General features: G+C 37.2%; 1 non-coding gene across 1 annotated transcript; it reads right to left on the bottom strand.

The window, feature by feature from the left end:
• Positions 1-11196: 11196 nt before the first annotated feature.
• Positions 11197-11304, bottom strand: LOC148580445 (small nucleolar RNA R71). The gene has a single exon (XR_015894937.1). It is a non-coding gene; the product is annotated as a small nucleolar RNA R71 (small nucleolar RNA).
• Between the last annotated feature and the right edge of the window lie 8976 nt (positions 11305-20280).

Raw genomic sequence — 20280 nt, 5'->3', positions numbered from 1 at the left:
AATAAACTCTTGGCAAGGTATTAAAATTGGAAGTCCTATCCTGGTTATCCATATCAATTGTAATGACAATTGGATTTTTCTCCCATCTTGTTAACCTCTAACTATGAAGGTAAGTTAAATGGATGAATTAATTTTTATTCCTCAGGTCCTAGTCTTTCCTTGGGAAAAGTCAGAGTTATTGGAATTCAAATTAATTCTTGAAGAATTCCAATTTTCAATCAACAATGAGTTTGATAACTCAAGAGTCACCAATTATTTAACCAAAGCCAAAAGGAAAAATATCTAAATTAAATTAAAAGCATTCATATAAATAAAGTAAAGCAAAATTAAATCTGAGAATACCTCGAATTGCATTCACAAAAGAAATTAAATCTAATATAGATATTCATAAATTAAATTGGAAAAATAAATAAAAGGAACATTGAACCTATGATCGCAAAAGATGAAATAACAATAAAGTGAAAAGAATCCTAATTCTAAATCCTAAGAGAGAGGAGAGAACCTCCCTCTCTAAAAACTACATCTAATCCTAAGATTGTGAATTGTGAGATTTTTCTTATGAATGAATGGATTCTCCCACTTTATAGCCTCTAATCTGTGTTTTCTGGGCCGAAAACTGGGTCGAAAACAGCCCAGAAATCGCTGGAGAAGAAATCTGCCACGCTTATTTTCGGAACTGCGATGCGTCCGCGTGGAGTACGCGTTCGCATCACCTAGCGTCAGGGAAACTATGGCGTATTACATATCAAATCGAAGCTCCGGACGTTAGCTTTCCAACGCAACTGGAACCGCGTCGTTTGGACCTTTGTAGCTAAAGTTATAGCCGTTTGAGTGCGAAGAGGTCAGGCTGGACAGCTTAGCAATTTCTCCAACTTCTTGTATTCCTTCCACTTTTGCATGCTTCCTTTCTATCCTCTGAGCCTTTCTTGCCCTGTAATCTCTTAAATCACTTAACACATATCAAGGCATCTAATGGTAATAAGAGAGGATTAAACATAGGGAACTTAAGGCCAAAGAAGCATGTTTTCAATCAAAGCACATAATTAGGAAGGCAAATGTAAAACCATGCAAATAGTATGAATAAGTGGGTAAAGAGTTGATAAAAACCACTCAATTGAGCACAAGATAAACCATGAAATACTGGTTTATCAACCTCCCCACACTTAAACATTAGCATGTCCTCATGCTAAGCTCAAGAGAAGCTATAAAAGTAGTGAAGAGGAATGATAGAATGTATGAAATGCAACCTATCTATATGAATGCAACTACATGCAAAATGATTCTACCTACTTGGTTAAAAATAAATAAGTTCTCCAAGATAAACATGGATCAGATTTCACTAATTCAAATTATACAATAAAAGACAAGTAAACTTGTAAGAAGATAGCTCATGAAAGCATGGAACATAGAATCAAGCATTGAACCCTTATTGGTAATATATACCACTCTAATCTCTCAAGTGTCTAGGCTTAATCACTCTATTCTTCTCTAATCATGTCTTCTAAAGCTTGTTCTTCATCTAACCAATCAACAAATATCTATCATACTAATGCAAACATCATGAGGTCTTTTCAAGGTTGTAATGGGGCTAAGGTAAGGGTGAGGATATATGTATGGCCAAGTGAGCTATAATATGAATCTTTAATTAGCCTAAGCTCTCACCTAATATACATATACTCTATATACTTTTAAATTCATGCCTAGCTACCCATAATTCCCACTTTTATATGATTCCCATACTCATGTACCAAAATTTTGATATTTCTTTACTTTTATCACATGTGCATTGATCTTTTTATTAACTTAGCATTAGGATAATTTTGTCTCCTTATTTATTTACTTATTTATTGAATATTTTTGGATTTTTCTCTCTCTTTTTTTTTTGTAGAGAAATAAACATAACTTATCAATGCACATGAATTTTCCATTATTTTTCTATTTTGGTTTTTTTTTTCATGAGTAGGTTCCCAAATTCCCAATATTCAAATAAATTAGAATCATGATACATTCTCTTATTAACCCATGTTTCCACAATTTCCCCACACTTAGTTGATGCACACTCTCTATCTTAAGCTAACCAAAGATTCAATTGGGGTATTTAATTTATTTTTCTGCTTAAGGCTAGTGATGTGGTAAAATATAGAATGAATGGGATTAAAAGGCTCAAGGTGGCTAACAAGGGTGATGTAAAGGGTAGGCTTATTTGGGATAAGTGAGCTAAAATCAAACAATGGCCTCAATCATATGCAAACATGTAAATACATTAAATATTGGACATATAGAATGGCACAAAGCAAAGATTGCAATCATAGTGAAGAAAACACACAAGAATAAAATATTTATGGTTAAATAATATAACAATGTAAATAAGCTCAAAATCTCACAGGTTGTGTGTTCTTTGGCTCAAAAATGATGTTCCAAATACAACTTCCAAACAAGTTTAACACAAAATTTTTAATTTAAATTAGTGAAATACTATAAAAATTTCTTGAAAAAGAAAATATTACTTCAACCAAGTAGTAACTAAATGCACAAAATCAAACAAATATGCAATCAAATATGCAAATGGAACAATGAACAAACAAAGAAAATAAAATATTGGTGTTGAGATAGAAGAGTAACTAACCCATGGAGATCGGTATCGACCTCCCACACTTAAAGATTGCACCGTCCTCGTGCATGCTGAGATGTGCAGGTGGACGGGTTGTTCCAACTGATGCTTTTCTTCAAGGATTGTGCAGATGGACTTGTTTGACCTCTCAACACTCGGAATGGAATTTCTGGAGCTACAGGAGTCCAATTGGCGCGCTTTCAATTGCTTTGGAAAGTAGACATCCAGGGCTTTCCAGCAATATATAATAGTCTATACTTCTCTAAAGGATAGACTACGTAAACTGGCGTTCAACGCTAGTTCTATGTTGCAGTCTGGCGTCCAACGCCAGAAACAGGTTACAAGTTGGAGTTCAATGCCAGAAACAGGTTACAACCTGGCGTTGAATGCCCAAAACAGCCCAGGCATGTGAGAAGCTTAAGTCTCAGCTCCAGCACACACCAAGTGGGCCCCAGAAGTGGATTTCTGCACTATCTATCATAGTTTACTCATTTTCTGTAAACCTAGGTTACTAGTTTAGTATTTAAACAATTTTTAGAGATTTATTTTGTATCTCATGACATTTTAGATCTGAAATTTGTACCTTTTGGCAGCATAAGTCTCTAAACCCCATTGTTGGGGGTGAGGGGCTCTGCTGTGTTCCGATGAATTAATGCAACTATTTCTGTTTTCTATTCAAACACGCTTGTTTCTATCTAAGATGTTCATTCGCACTTCAATATGATGGATGTGATGATCCGTGACAGTCTTCACCATTCTCAACCTATGAATGCGTGCCTGACAACCACCTCCGTTCTACCTTCGATTGAATGAATATCTCTTGGATTCCTTAATCAGAATCTTCGTGGTATAAGCTAGAATCCATTGATAGCATTCTTGAGAATCCGGAAAGTCTAAACCTTGTCTGTGGTATTCTGAGTAGGATTCAGGGATTGAATGACTATGACAAGCTTCAAACTCACGAGTGTTGGGTGTAGTGACAGACGCAAAAGGATCAATGGATCCTATTCTGACATGATCGAGAATCGACAGATGATTAGTCGTGCGGTGACAGCGCACCTGGACCTTTTTCACTGAGAGGACGGATGGTAGCCATTGACAACGGTGATCCACTGACACACAGCTTGCCATAGGAGGAACCTTGCGTGCGTGAAGAAGAAGACAGGGAGAAAGCAGAGATTCAGAAGACAAAGCATCTCCAAAACTCCAACATATTCTCCATTACTGCAGAACAAGTATTTAATCCATGCTCTTTTATTCTTCGAAATTCATACTCATAATTATAATTGATTTCCTGACTAAGATTTACAAGATAACCATAGATTGCTTTAAACCAACAATCTCCGTGGGATCGACCCTTACTCACGTAAGGTATTACTTGGACGACCCAGTACACTTGCTGGTTAGTGGTACGAGTTGTGAAAAGTGTGATTCACAATTCGTGCACCAGTCCCAAATCTTGCTTTTGCACCCGTCTTCTTGTTGATCATTATGATTCCATCCGGGTAGCAAGCAATTTGAATTCTCACTAAAGCGGCCAAATAACTTCCTAGACCCATTCAGTTGAGCTTTACACCAACCCTTGCATTTAAACTTTAAGCTTCCAACCATAATGAACCTTGCAGGGCAATTCTTACCACTAGCCATCTTCCTCTTACTCTTAATGCCACAAAGATCTCTAAGTTGACCATCCGTCTCCAGTAGCCCATATTCAAGTGGGATTAGAAGGCTAAGGGATATGAATTTTACCCACTTGAATGTTGTGAAGGATGATGGCAACTTAGGGGGAGGGGTTTCCAATAACTTTGGCAAGGTGATTTCAAGCTCCACTCCCTTGTGCTCTTTGACAACTTCCACCTCTTTGCAAACTTCTTTGATTTCAACCTCTTCTTCTTGGTAGCTTTCTTCCAATTCAATCTCTTCTTCATTACTTACCAAAGGCATAGGAGGTAGTGCTTTTTCTTCTCTAATCTCCATCTCTTGATCGACCTCTTCCAAGTCCTTAACCATGATATGCCTTGGAGGTTGTACACCCTCCTCAACATCAAATGCAACCGTCTTGGAAGGAGGTTCTATGTCTTGACTTTCCCATGGAGGTTCAGCATCTCCTAAGTCTGCAACCACTTCTTCTTCTTCGATAATTACAGCTTCCTCCACTTGTTCCAGTACAAAGTCATGCTCCGTACTGTCCACTGGAGTTTCTAATATCTCCTTCATGCTACGTTCTTCATTAGATTGCCCACATGAAGCCATGGGGGTTCCTTGAGTGTCCGAACATCGGGAAGACAGTCTATTTATTGCTTGATTCAATTGGTGAAGTGTGGCATGAAGTTTCGCACATGTTTCCGTGAGACGATCCGTTGATTCTTGTTTCACTTGGGTATCATAAGTAGGACCATAAGGCTCTTGGATTGATGGATATGGATATGGTGCATATGGAGGTGGTGGTTCTTGGGAGTAATTGGGTTGGAATTGGGGTGGTTCTATATATGGTTCATATGGTTGGTATGGTGGATGAGGGTTAGGGTCATATGGAGGTGAATGGTGGAAAGGGGCTTGTGAGTATGGTGGTCCAAAGTCATGTTGAGGAAAGGGTTCATGGGCATATGGTGGTGGTTGTTGATAGTCCATTGGAGGTGGTTGTTGCCAAGAGGGTTGATCAAATCCTTGTGGCTCCTCCCATCTTTGATTGTTCCAACCTTGATGCTTGTTCTCATTCCAATTTTCCTCTTCCTGCAACATAATTGTAACCAGACTCATAGCCAAAGGGGGTGAGAGTTCATAGTAGCAAATAAAAATTAAAAACGAAAATAAAAACAAATTTAAATTAAAAGGTTATTTAAATTTTGAATTTGAAAATTAAATTTTTGAAATTTGAATTTAAATTTTGAAATTTGAAATTTCAAATCTGAAATTTGAATTTTGAATATTAAATTTTGAAATTTGATTTTTTTGAAATAAGATAAGATAAGATTTTGAAAAAGATATGAATTTTGAAAAAAGATTTGAATTTTGAAATTTTAAATTTTAAAATTTTAAATTTTGGAATTTGAGATTTGAATTTTAAATTTTTAAATTTGAATATTTAAAATTGAAATTTGAAATTTGAAATTTGAGCTTTAAATTTTGAATTTTTGAATTTAATGAGGAAAGAGAAAAACAATAAAATGACACCAAACTTAAAATTTTTAGATCAAAACGGAGAAAACAACTAAGAACAACTTGAAGGTCAAGATGAACACGAAGAACAACTTGAAGATCGAGATGAACACCAAGAACAAATTTTTTGAAAAATTTTTAATAACTAAATAACAACCAATAACCTCTTAATTTACGAAAAAGAAAAAATAAAAAAAAAATAAAAACAAATAAACAGGTAAAAAGCAAATATTTACAATAACCAATAATAAGGCACACGTTTGCAATTCCCCGGCAACGGCGCCATTTTGAAAGAACTGAAGATTGATGGTTTAGAAGTTATAGTAAACTCTCGTTGCAAGTATAGTTACTAAACCAAGCAATCAACCTTTCTTACAAACGTTTTGGTTGTCACAAGTAACAAACCCCTAAATAAATTGCTAACCGAAGTATTTAAACCTCGGGTCGTCTTCTCAAGGAATTGCAGGGAAGTATGTTCTTATTATTGGTTATGAGTCTTGTAAATTGAGGGTTTTGAAAGTAAGGAAACAGTATGTTAAATGATAAGAAAAATAAAATAGTAATAATAAAATAAACTCTTGGCAAGGTATTAAAACTGGAAGTCCTATCCTGGTTATCCTTATCAATTGTAATGAGAATTGGATTTTTCTCCCACCTTGTTAACCTCTAACTATGAAGGTAAGTTAAGTGGATGAATTAATTTTTATTCCTCAGGTCCTAGTCTTTCCTTGGGAAAAGTCAGAGTTATTGGAATTCGAATTAATTCTTGAAGAATTCCAATTTTCAATCAACAATGAGTTTGATAACTCAAGAGTCACCAATTATTTAACCAAAGCCAAAAGGAAAAATATCTAAATTAAATTAAAAGCATTCATATAAATAAATTAAAGCAAAATTAAATCTGAAAATACCTCGAATTGCATTCACAAAAGAAATTAAATCTAACATGGATATTCATAAATTAAATTGAAAAAATAAATAAAAGGAACATTGAACCTATGATCGCAAAAGATGAAATAATCATAAAGTGAAAAGAATCCTAATTCTAAATCCTAAGAGAGAGGAGAGAACCTCTCTCTCTAAAAACTATATCTAATCCTAAAATTGTGAATTGTGAGCTTGTTGTTATGAATGAATGGATTCCCCCACTTTATAGCCTCTAATCTGTGTTTTCTGGGCCAAAAACTGGGTCGAAAACAGCCCAGAAATCGCTGGAGAAGAAATCTGCCACGCTTATTTTCGGAACTGCAACGCGTCCGCGTGGAGCACACATTCGCGTCACCTAGCGTTAGGGCAATGATGAGCGGATAATTTATACGCTTTTTGACGTTGTTTTTAGTATGTTTTTAGTAGGATCTAGTTACTTTTAGGGATGTTTTCATTAGTTTTTATGTTAAATTCACATTTCTGGACTTTACTATGAGTTTGTGTGTTTTTTTGTGATTTAAGGTATTTTCTGGCTGAAATTGAGGGACTTGAGCAGAAATCAGATTCAGAGGTTGAAGAAGGACTGCTGATGCTGTTAGATTCTGACCTCCCTGCACTCAAAAAGGATTTTCTGGAGCTACAGAACTCAAAATGGCGCGCTTCTAATTGCGTTGGAAAGTAGACATCCAGGGCTTTCCAGCATTGTATAATAGTCCATACTTTGACCAAGTTTAGATGACGCAAACTGGCATTCAACGCCAACTCTCTGCCCAAATCTGGCGTCCAGCGCCAGAAAAGGATCCAAAACCAGAGTTGAACGCCCAAACTGGCACAAAAACTGGTGTTCAACTCCAAGAAGGACCTCTACACGTGCAACACTCAAGCTCAGCCGAAGCACACACCAAGTGGGCCCCGAAAGTGGATTTATGCATCAATTACTTACCTCTGTAAACCCTAGTAGCTAGTTTATCATAAATAGGACATTTCACTATTGTATTTGACATTTTTGATCAGTTGTATGCTATCTTAGATCACGTTTGAGGGCTGGCCATCTCGGCCATGCCTGGACCTTTCACTTATGTAATTTTAACGGTAGAGTTTCTACACTCCATAGATTAAGGTGTGGAGCTCTGCTGTTCCTCAAAGATTAATACAAAGTACTACTGTTTTCTATTCAATTCATCTTATTTCGCTTCTAAGATATCCATTCGCACCCAAGAACGTGATGAAGGTGATGATTATGTGTGACACTCATCACCATTCTCCCCTATGAACACGTGCCTGACAAACACTTCCGTTCTACATGAAATAAGCTAGAATGAATATCTCTTAGATCTCCTAACCAGAATCTTCGTGGCGTAAGCTAGAATGATGGCGGTATTCAAGAGAATCCGGAAAGTCTAAACCTTGTCTGTGGTATTCCGAGTAGGATTCAATGATTGAATGACTGTGACGAGCTTCAAACTCGCGAGTGCTGGGCGTTAGTGACAGATGCAAAAGGAGGGTGAATCCTATTCCAACATGATCGAGAACCGACAGATGATTAGCCGTGCTGTGACAGAGCATGTGAGCATATTTTTCACTGAGAGGAGGGGATGTAGCCACTGACAACGGTGATGCCCTTGCATAAAGCCAACCATGGAAAGGAGTAAGACTGATTGGATGAAGATAGAAGGAAAGCAGAGGTTCAGAGGAACGAAGGCATCTCCATTCGCTTATCTGAAATTCTCACCAATGAATTACATAAGTATTTCTATCCCTATTTTATTATATTAAATTCGAAAACACCATGATCAATTTATATCTGCCTAACTAAGATTTGCAAGGTGACCATAGCTTGCTTCATACCAACAATCTTCGTGGGATTCGACCCTTACTCACGTAAGGTATTACTTGGACGACCCAGTGCACTTGCTGGTTAGTTGTATCGAAGTTGTGAACCATGGTATTGGCACCATGTTCTTGGCGCCATTGCCAGGGAAAGAAAGAGCCATGAATTTTACATAATCAAAGTGTAATCACGATTGCGCGTACCAAGTTGCTCACGTTGCCAGGGATTGTTTGAGCCTGGACACCACAATTTCGTGCACCAAGTTTTTGGCGCCGTTGCCGGGGATTGTTCGAGTTTGGACAACTGACGGTTCATCTTGTTGCTCAGATTAGGTAATTTTCTTTTTGTTTTCTTTTCAAAAATTTTTCAAAAATATTTCAAAAATTTCTCATCTGTTTTCGAAAAAAAAAATGTTTTCAAAAAAAAAATATTTTTATTCAAAATTTTTAAGAATGAATTCTAGTGTTTCATGAAGCATGTGAAGCCTGGCTGGCTGTAAAGCCATGTCTAATTCCTTTGGGAATGAGTATGTCAGGCATGTCATGTCTGAATTACATGCTGAAGCTTGGCTGGCCATTGGCCATGTCTAGTGTTTTGGACCGGAGCTTTCATTGAAAGCTTGGCTGGCTCATGAGCCATGTCTAATTCCTGGACTGAAGCTTTAGACTAAGAATGCAAGATTCCTGGAATCCATGTTAAAAATTTTGGAATCCTTATTTTTTCTTTTTCATATAATTTTCGAAAAAAATCCAAAAAAATTAAAAAATCATAAAAATCAAAAACATTTTTTGTGTTTCTTGTTTGAGTCATGAGTCTTGTCATAAGTTTGGTGTCATTTGCATGTGCACCTTGCATTTTTCGAAAATTTCATGCATTCATAGTGTTCTTCATGATCTTCAAGTTGTTCTTGGTAAGTCTTCTTGTTTGATCTTGATGTTTTCATGTTTTGTGTCTTTTCTTGTTTTACATGTGCATTTTTCGTTTCTTAGAGTCTAAACATGAAAGATTTCTAAGTTTGGTGTCTTACATGTTTTCTTTGCATCAAAAATTTTTCAAAAATATGTTCTTGATATTCATCTTGACATTCAAAGTGTTCTTGGTGTTCATCTTGACATTCATATCATTCATGCATGCATTCATTGTTTTGATTCAAAATTTTCATGCATTGAGTCTTTTTGTTGTCTTTCTCTCTCATCATAAAAATTCAAAAATCAAAAAAATATCTTTCCCTTTTTCTCTCATCAAATTCGAAAATTTGGATTGACTTTTTCAAAAATTTTTAAAATCAAATTGTTTCTTATGAGTCAAATCAAATTTTCAATTTGAACATCTTATCTTTTTCAAAAATCAAATCTTTTTCATTTTTCTTAGTTATTTTCGAAAATTCTAAAAATATTTTTCAAAAATCTTTTTTCTTATTTTTATACCAAATTTTCGAAAATAACAATAACAATTAATGTTTTGATTCAAAAATTTCAAGTTTGTTACTTGCTTGTTAAGAAAGATTCAAACTTTAAGTTCTAGAATCATATCTTGTGATTTCTTGTGAATCAAGTCATTAATTGTGATTTTAAAAATCAAATCTTTTTCAAAAACAATTTCAATCATATCTTTTCAATAATATCTTCTTATCTTTTTCAAAAATTTGATTTCAAAATATCTTCTCTAACTTCCTAACTTCTTATCTTTTCAAAATTGATTTTCAAATTTGTTTCAACTAACTAACTTTTTGTTTGTCTCTTAACTTTTTCAAAACTACCTAACTAACTCTCTCTCTCTCATTTTCGAAAATATCTTCCCCCTTTTTCAAAATTTCTTTTTAATTTATTAATTATTTTAATTTTTAAAACTTAATTTTCGAAAATACTAACCTTTTTCAAAAACCATTTTCGAAAATCACTAACTCTTTTTCAAAAATATTTTTCGAAAATTCTCCCTCTCCCATCTTATTCTATTTATTTATTCATCTACTAACATCTCATCTCACATCTCAACCCTCCTCACAGTTGTGTTTCTTCCATTATATTACATTCTTTGTCTCCCCCTCTTCTTCTACTCACACAGGGATCCCTATACTGTGGTATAAAGGATCTCTATTATTATTATTATTTTTCTGTGCCCTCTTCTTTGTCATATGAGCAGGAGCAAGGATAAGAACATTCTTGTGGAAGCAGATCCAGAACCTGAAAGGACTCTGAAAAGGAAACTAAGAGAAGCTAAAATACAACAATCCAGAGATAACCTTTCAGAGATTTTTGAACAGGAAGAGGAGATGGCAGCCGAAAATAATAATAATGTAAGGAAGATGCTTGGTGACTTTACTGCACCTAATTCCAATTTACATGGAAGAAGCATCTCCATTCCTGCCATTGGAGCAAACAACTTTGAGCTTAAACCTCAATTAGTTTCTCTGATGCAGCAGAACTACAAGTTTCATGGACTTCCATCTGAAGATCCTTTTCAGTTCTTAACTGAATTCTTGCAGATATGTGATACTGTTAAGACTAATGGAGTAGATCCTGAAGTCTACAGGCTCATGCTTTTCCCTTTTGCTGTAAGAGACAGAGCTAGATTATGGTTGGATTCTCAACCCAAGGACAGCCTGAACTCTTGGGATAAGCTGGTCACGGCTTTCTTAGCCAAGTTCTTTCCTCCTCAAAAGCTGAGCAAGCTTAGAGTGGATGTTCAAACTTTCAAACAGAAAGAAGGTGAATCCCTCTATGAAGCTTGGGAAAGATACAAACAGTTGACCAAAAAGTGTCCTTCTGACATGCTTTCAGAATGGACCATCCTGGATATATTCTATGATGGTTTATCTGAGCTATCAAAAATGTCACTGGACACTTCTGTAGGTGGATCCATTCACCTAAAGAAAACGCCTGCAGAAGCTCAAGAACTCATTGATATGGTTGCTAATAACCAGTTCATGTACACTTCTGAAAGGAATCCTGTGAGCAATGGGACGCCTATGAAGAAGGGAGTTCTTAAAGTTGATACTCTGAATGCCATATTGGCTCAGAATAAAATATTGACTCAGCAAGTCAATATGATCTCTCAGAGTCTGCATGGAATGCAAGCTGCATCCAACAGTACTCAAGAGGCATCTTCTGAAGAAGAAGCTTATGATCCTGAAAACCCTGCAATAGCAGAGGTAAATTATTTAGGTGAACCTTATGGAAACACCTATAACTCATCATGGAGAAATCATCCAAATTTCTCATGGAAGGATCAAAAGCCTCAACAAGGCTTTAATAATGGTGGAAGAAACAGGTTTAGCAATAATAAACCTTTTCCATCATCCACTCAGCAACAGACAGAGAACTCTGAACAAAACACTTCTAATTTGGCAAACTTAGTCTCTGATCTGTCTAAGGCCACTGTAAGTTTCATGAATGAAACAAGATCTTCCATTAGAAATCTGGAAGCACAAGTGGGTCAGCTGAGTAAAAGGATCACTGAAATCCCTCCTAGTACTCTCCCAAGCAATACAGAAGAGAATCCAAAAGGAGAGTGCAAGGCCATTGACATAAGCATCATGGCCGAACCTGTGAGGAGAGGAGAGGACGTGAATCCCAAGGAGGAAGACCTCCTGGGACGTCCAGTGGTCAATAAGGAGCTTCCCTCTGAGGAACCAAAGGACTCTGAGGCTCAGCTAGAAACCATAGAGATTCCATTGAACCTCCTTATGCCCTTCATGAGCTCTGATGAGTATTCCTCTTCTGAAGAGAATGAGGATATTACTAAAGAGCAAACTGCCAAGTTTCTTGGTGCAATCATGAAGCTGAATGCCAAATTATTTGGCATTGATACTTGGGAAGTTGAACCTCCCTTGTTCATCAATGAACTAAGTGATCTGGAACAACTGACATTGCCTCAGAAGAGACAGGATCCTGGAAAGTTCATAATACCCTGTACCATAGGCACCATGATCTTTAAGGCTCTGTGTGACCTTGGTTCAGGAATAAACCTCATGCCCCTCTCTGTAATAGAGAAACTGGGAATCTATGGGGTGCAAGCTGCTAAAATCTCATTAGAGATGGCAGACAATTCAAGAAAACAGGCATATGGACAAGTAGAGGACGTGTTAATAAAGGTTGAAGGCCTTTACATCCCTGCTGATTTCATAGTCCTGGATACTGGAAAGGAAGAGGATGAATCCATCATCTTAGGAAGACCTTTCCTGGCCACAGCAAGAGCTGTGATTGATGTTGACAGAGGTGAACTAGTCCTTCAATGGAATGAGGACTCCCTTGTGTTTAAAACTCAAGGATCTCCCTCTGCAACCATGGAGAGGAAGCATGAAAAGCTTCTCTCAAAGCAGAGTCAACCCAAGCCCCCACAATCAAACTCTAAGTTTGGTGTTGGGAGGCCACAACCAAATTCTAAGTTTGGTGTTGAACTCCCATATCCAAACTCTAAGTTTGGTGTTGGAGAGTCTCAACAATGCTCTGAACATCTGTGAGGCTCCATGAGAGCCCACTGTCAAGCTATTCACATTAAAGAAGCGCTTGTTGGGAGGCAAACCAATTTTTATCTATCTAACTATATTTTTCTTAGTTATATGTCTTTATAGGTTCATGATCATGTGGAGTCACAAAATAAATATAAAAATTGAAAACGGAATCAAAAACAGCAGAAGAAAAATCACACCCTGGAGGAGCATCTGCCTGGCGTTCAACGCCAGAACAAAGCATGGTTCTGGCGCTGAACGCCCAAAATGGGCAGCATTCTGGCGCTGAACGCCCAGAACAAGCATGGTTCTGGCGTTCAACGCCAGAAATGGCTAGTAAATGGGCGTTGAACGCCCAAAATGGGCACCAACCTGGCGCTGAACGCCCAGAGTTGTGTGCAAAGGCATTTTTACATGCCTAATGGGTGCAGGGATGTAAATCCTTGAACACCTCAGGATCTGTGGACCCCACAGAATCCACTCAGGATCTGTGGACCCCACAGGATCCCCACCTACCTCCACTCACTTCTTCTCACCACTTTCTTTCACACAATCCCATAAACACTCTTCCCCAAAACCCTTCACCAATCACCTCAAACTCTCTTCCCCATCACCTCTTCACCACTCACATCCATCCACTCTTCCCCATAAACCTACCTCATAAACTCCACCTACCTTCAAAATTCAAAACCAATTTCCCACCCAAACCCACCCATATGGCCGAACCTTAACCCCCCCTCCCTTCCCTATATAAAGCCCTCCATTCTTCATCAAATTCACACAACACACCCCTCTACACCCTTCTTGGCCGAAAACACTTCCCACTTTCCCTCTCCTCCATTTCTTCTTCTTCTTCATCTATTCTTTCTTTTCTTACTCGAGGGCGAGCAAAATTCTAAGTTTAGTGTGGTAAAAGCATAAGCTTTTTGTTTTTCCATAACCATTAATGGCACCTAAGGCCAGAGAAACCTCAAGAAAGAGGAAAGAGAAGACAATTGCTTCCACCTCTGAGTCATGGGAGATGGAAAGATTCATCTCAAGGGACTATAGCTCAGTGGTAGAACATGTGGCTGTAAATCAAGAGATCCCTGAGATACCTCAGGGGATGCACTTCCCTCCACATAAATATTGGGAGCAAATCAACACCTCCCTAGGAGAATTAAGTCCCAACATGGGACAACTAAGGGTGGAACATCAAGAGCACTCCATCATGCTCCATGAAATAAGAGAAGATCAAAAAGCAATGAGGGAGGAGCAACAAAGACAAGGAAGAGACATAGAAGAGCTCAAGGACATCATTAGTTCCTCAAGAAGGAAACGCCACCATCACTAAGGTGGATTCATTCCTTGTTCTTGTTTCTTCTGTTTTTCGTTTTCTATGTTAAGTGCTTATCCATGTTTGTGTCTTCATTACATGATCATTAGTAGTTAGTAACTATGTCTTAAAAGTTATGAATGTCCTATGAATCCATCACCTCTCTTAAATGAAAAATGTTTTAATTCAAAAGAACAAGAAGTACATGAGTTTCGAATTCATCCTTGAACTTAGTTTAATTATATTGATGTGGTGACAATGCTTCTTGTTTTCTGAATGTATGCTTGAACAGTGCATATGTCTTTTGAAGTTGTTGTTTAAGAATGTTAAATATGTTGGCTCTTGAAAGAATGATGACTAGGAGACATGTTATTTGATAATCTGAAAAATCATAAAATTGATTCTTGAAGCAAGAAAAAGCAGCAAAGAACAAAGCTTGCAGAAAAAAAAATGGGCGAAAAAAAAAATAAAAATAAAAATAGAAAGAAAAAGAAAAAGCAAGCAGAAAAAGCCAAAGCTCTTAAAACCAAGAGGCAAGAGCAAAAAGCCAATAACCCTTAAAACCAAAAGGCAAGGGCAAATAAAAGGATCCCAAGGCTTTGAGCATCAGTGGATAGGAGGGCCTAAAGGAATAAAATCCTGGTCTAAGCGGCTAAACCAAGCTGTCCCTAACCATGTGCTTGTGGCGTGTAGGTGTCAAGTGAAAACTTGAGACTGAGCGGTTAAAGTCAAGGTCCAAAGCAAAAGAAGAGTGTGCTTAAGAACCCTGGACACCTCTAATTGGGGACTTTAGCAAAGCTGAGTCACAATCTGAAAAGGTTCACCCAATTATGTGTCTGTGGCATTTATGTATCCGGTGGTAATACTGGAAAACAAAGTGCTTAGGGCCACGGCCAAGACTCATAAAGAAGCTGTGTTCAAGAATCATCATACTGAACTAGGAGAGTCAATAACACTATTCGAAATCTGAAGTTCCTATAGATGCCAATCATTCTAAACTTCAATGGATAAAGTGAGATGCCAAAACTATTCAAGAGGCAAAAAGCTATAAGTCCCGCTCATATGATTGGAGCTATATTTCATTGATAGTTTGGAATTTATAGTATATTCTCTTCTTTTTATCCTATTTGATTTTCAGTTGCTTGGGGACAAGCAACAATTTAAGTTTGGTGTTGTGATGAGCGGATAATTTATACGCTTTTTGACATTGTTTTTAGTATGTTTTTAGTAGGATCTAGTTACTTTTAGGGATGTTTTCATTAGTTTTTATGTTAAATTCACATTTCTGGACTTTACTATGAATTTGTGTGTTTTTCTGTGATTTCAGGTATTTTCTGGCTAAAATTGAGGGACTTGAGCAGAAATCAGATTCAGAGGTTGAAGAAGGACTGCTGATGCTGTTGGATTCTGACCTCCCTGCACTCAAAATGGATTTTCTGGAGCTACAGAACTCAAAATGGGGCGCTTCTAAATGCGTTGGAAAGTAGACGTCCAGGGCATTCCAGAAATGTATAATAGTCTATACGTTGGCCAAGTTTAGACGACGCAAACTGGCGTTCAACGCCAACTCTCTGCCCAAATCTGGCGTCCAGTGCCAGAAAAGGATCCAAAACCAGAGTTGAACGCCCAAACTGGCACAAAAACTGGCGTTCAACTCCAAGAAGGACCTCTACACGTGCAAAACTCAAGCTCAGCCCAAGCACACACCAAGTGGGCCCCGAAAGTGGATTTATGCATCAATTACTTACTTCTGTAAACCCTAGTAGCTAGTTTATTATAAATAGGACATTTCACTATTGTATTTGACATCTTTGATCAGTTGTATGCTATCTTAGATCACGTTTGAGGGCTGGCCATCTCGGCCATGCCTGGACCTTTCACTTATGTAATTTTAACGGTAGAGTTTCTACACTCCATAGATTAAGGTGTGGAGCTCTGCTGTTCCTCAAAGATTAATGCAAAGTACTACTGTTTTCTATTCAATTCATCTTATTTCGCTTCTAAGATATCCATTCACACCCAAGAACGTGATGAAGGTGATGATTATGTGTGACACTCATCACCATTCTCCCCTATGAACACGTGCCTGACAAACACTTCCGTTCTACATGAAATAAGCTAGAATGAATATCTCTTAGATCTCCTAACCAGAATCTTCGTGGCGTAAGCTAGAATGATGGCGGCATTCAAGAGAATCTGGAAAGTCTAAACCTTGTCTGTGGTATTCCGAGTAGGATTCAATGATTGAATGACTGTGACGAGCTTCAAACTCGCGAGTGCTGGGCGTTAGTGACAGATGCAAAAGGAGGGTGAATCCTATTCCAGCATGATCGAGAACCGACAGATGATTAGCCGTGCTGTGACAGAGCATGTGAGCATATTTTTCACTGAGAGGAGGGGATGTAGCCACTGACAATGGTGATGCCCTTGCATAAAGCCAACCATGGAAAGGAGTAAGACTGATTGGATGAAGATAGCAGGAAAGCAGAGGTTCAGAGGAACGAAGGCATCTCCATTCGCTTATCTGAAATTCTCACCAATGAATTACATAAGTATTTCTATCCCTATTTTATTATATTAAATTCGAAAACACCATTATCAATTTATATCTGCCTAACTGAGATTTGCAAGGTGACCATAGCTTGCTTCATACCAACAATCTCCGTGGGATTCGACCCTTACTCACGTAAGGTATTACTTGGACGACCCAGTGCACTTGCTGGTTAGTTGTATCGAAGTTGTGAACCATGGTATTGGCACCATGTTCTTGGCGCCATTGCCAGGGAAAGAAAGAGCCATGAATTTTACATAATCAAAGTGTAATCACGATTGCGCGTACCAAGTTGCTCACGTTGCCAGGGATTGTTTGAGCCTGGACATCACAATTTCGTGCACCAAGTTTTTGGCGCTGTTGCCGGGGAAAGAAAGAGCAATGAACTTTACATAATTAAAGTGTAATCACAATTCCGCGTACCAAGTTTTTGGCGCCGTTGGCGGGGATTGTTTGAGCCTGGACATCACAATTTCGTGCACCAGGCAACTATGGCATATTATATATCAAATCGAAGCCCCAGATGTTAGCTTTCCAACGCAACTAGAACCGCGTCGTTTAGACCTTTGAAGCTAAAGTTATAGACATTTGAGTGCGAAGAGGTCAGGCTGGACAGCTTAGCAGTTTCTCCAACTTCTTGTATTCCTTCCACTTTTGCATGCTTCCTTTCTATTCTCTGAGCCATTCCTGTCCTGTAATCTCTGAAATCACTTAACACACATATTAAGGCATCTAATGGTAATAAGAGAGGATTAAACATAGGGAACTTAAGGCCAAAGAAGCATATTTTCAATCAAAGCACATAATTAGGAAGGCAAATGTAAGACCATGCAAATAGTATGAATAAGTGGGTAAAGAGTTGATAAAAATCACTCAATTGAGCACAAGATAAACAATGAAATAGTGGTTTATCATCGACATCAGCCAAGAAAAGGCGCAAAGCACGATCTCAAAAGAACAAGCCAGAAGGTTGAGAAACAAATTAAGGCTCAAAAGCGAAACAACTCCACTCAAATAATGGACTAGGGCTACGAGGAAGTCGACAACTAAAAAGATTCTATAAGAACACTAAAAAGTCATCAGACAAGTTAGCCTGGACACCAAAGGATCACCTCGTCCAAGCAGGAAGCAAGGCATAATATAAAAACGGCCAAAGAGATCAGACAGGGGAGGTACTAAACCTCCGTAAAAATCCACAAAGCTGCAAGGGTATGGTCAACATATCAGAGAAACATATTCATCATAATAAAGCATTAAAGATTCAAAAGGCCATCGAAAAAGGCAGCCTCAAAATCTAAAGTGTTTTGTGTTTCAAAATGAAGTTGCTAAGAAGGAATCAAGTGTCACCAAAGTCAACCACAAAGAGATATATAAAAAGCTAAGTTCAAAAGTCCACAAACCGGACTATAATACAAAGCACAAGCAAATTATAAAGGATCTAACTTGTAACAACCCTGATTTTCGAGTACATGAGATCTTTTCTGAAAATACGGATTTCTCCGAAAGATCAGTAAAGGGAACACCTCTGTTATATCATCAAGCATCTCAATCCTCATTATCATTATGTCATCCTTAAGTTAGAACCTCCTCTGAGGCAAGCTCGATAATGCAATCGCGAAGAACCTTGTTTTTGAACCGTATCGGTTGGTAGTTTTGATTATGATTTTTGTAAATAGTCTCTGTTTGACGAACCGGACTCGATTCATGAGAGGAGAGAGATAATAGTATAATATTATCATTATATTAGTATTAGAAAATGCTTGAATGACATTATAAGGTTACCTGGTCTGTTTTTGTTAAAAACAGAAAATCGGTTTAACCGAGTTTACGGTTTACTGGTGCAGCTTAGCACCGGCACTCTCTGATGAATTTAGCAATGCTAAGGTCTCATTATACATGTTCTATTCTCATAATAAATATGTTACTAGTGTCATTTATGCTAGTTGCTCAGAAAATAATTTTAAAGATGTTTTTACGAGTGTTCCGATACACCTAGTTTTAGTAGTTGTACACCAGAGATATTTTAATATTATTTTAATCCACCTCCAAGCCAACCAATCACAACTCACCTTACACCCCCAAGACCTCCAAGGATGTCTCATTTTATCATTTTGGCCAAAAATAACAAGAGAGAAAAGAGAGAAACTTTCATGAACACTTAATCTTCAAAGCTTGATTTCTTCTGAACTAAAACTCAAATCAAAACTCCGATTTCACCAAAATGATCCTCTCTTCTTCCTCTACATAACCATGTAACTTATCAAGGATGGAGATAAGGTGAGATGGCTGTCTCCCTCCCATTTCAATTCGGTTTTCAAGGAAAACCATGCAAAACATGTGTTTTCTTAATGTTCTTCCTTAGGAATCATGCTTAACATGACTTGAGGGCCAAGAAACGTGAATTTTCAGCAAATCTAAGGTGAGATATCTCTTCCTAACATACTGAGTGAGATTTGGTCAGTTGAGAGTTTTTGGATTTAAAGTTGTTCTTGATGTGATTTAGGAGGAAAAAGTGCTTAAGGACCACCTGAAAGTTTAACCGAATTAGGAGCAGCAAAACCAGGTAGGGATTGACGAATTTAATCTTGATTGATTGTGTTTGAGTTGTGTGATTATGATATGGTTTGGCTGTGCTTGAAATTGATTGTTTGCATGAGTAATTCTTGTTGAAATTTTGGTGAAAATTTGATGAAATTTGATGAAATTCAAGCTATGAATGTGTCTTCTTGTGGCTGCTGGAAAACAAAACGCTAGAGCTTAAATTGAGGTTCAATTTGTGTTAAAATCATGTAGAAAAGATGGGGTTTTAGTGGCTGGAAATTTATTTTGAATTTTGGTAAAAATCGGTTGCTGAAAAGACTAAAATACGGGTAAAAACAGAGAAAGAATTTGAAGAATATACGAAGAACACTTTGAGTGTGGTGAAGAACATTGAAGAACACCTTTTAGATCTTAGAAAGGGCAAGGAAGTAAAATTTTTGGTGTTTAAGGGGTTATATGGTAATTTCTGGAAGTTAGGGTGGTAAAAGTAGAAATATTAAAAGTTACGGGTGGTAAAAAGTGAATTTATAAAGTAAAAGGTTAAAGGAAGGTAATTTTCGAAAATATATTAATAAAATAATAAATAATAATAAAATATTAAATAATAATATTTAATTAAAAATAATTTTTTAATAAAAATAATAAAATAATGCGAAAAAGGCAGTTTTCTGTAAAAGGTTTAGAAAGACAAATTTAAGTGCAGAATCTCATAATTACCTTCATAAAACACTTAGGGAGCGGTAATAACATGATAGTGAGGCAAAGATAAAGAAAAGATAAAAAGTTAAAGAAAAGATAAAAACCAAAGAAAATGTCTGTAAAATTTTAATGACAGAAAAACAGACAAAGACTAGTGAACGAACTAGGGCAACTTAGTTAGTACTTGAGTTGCGAC

This window comes from Arachis ipaensis, chromosome B10, assembly GCF_059453495.1.
Source record: "Arachis ipaensis isolate K30076 ecotype BB chromosome B10, ASM5945349v1, whole genome shotgun sequence".
Classification (NCBI taxonomy): domain Eukaryota; kingdom Viridiplantae; phylum Streptophyta; class Magnoliopsida; order Fabales; family Fabaceae; genus Arachis; species Arachis ipaensis.
The sequence above is the reverse complement of the archived record's forward strand: the minus strand, read 5'-3'. Positions and strand labels throughout refer to the sequence as shown.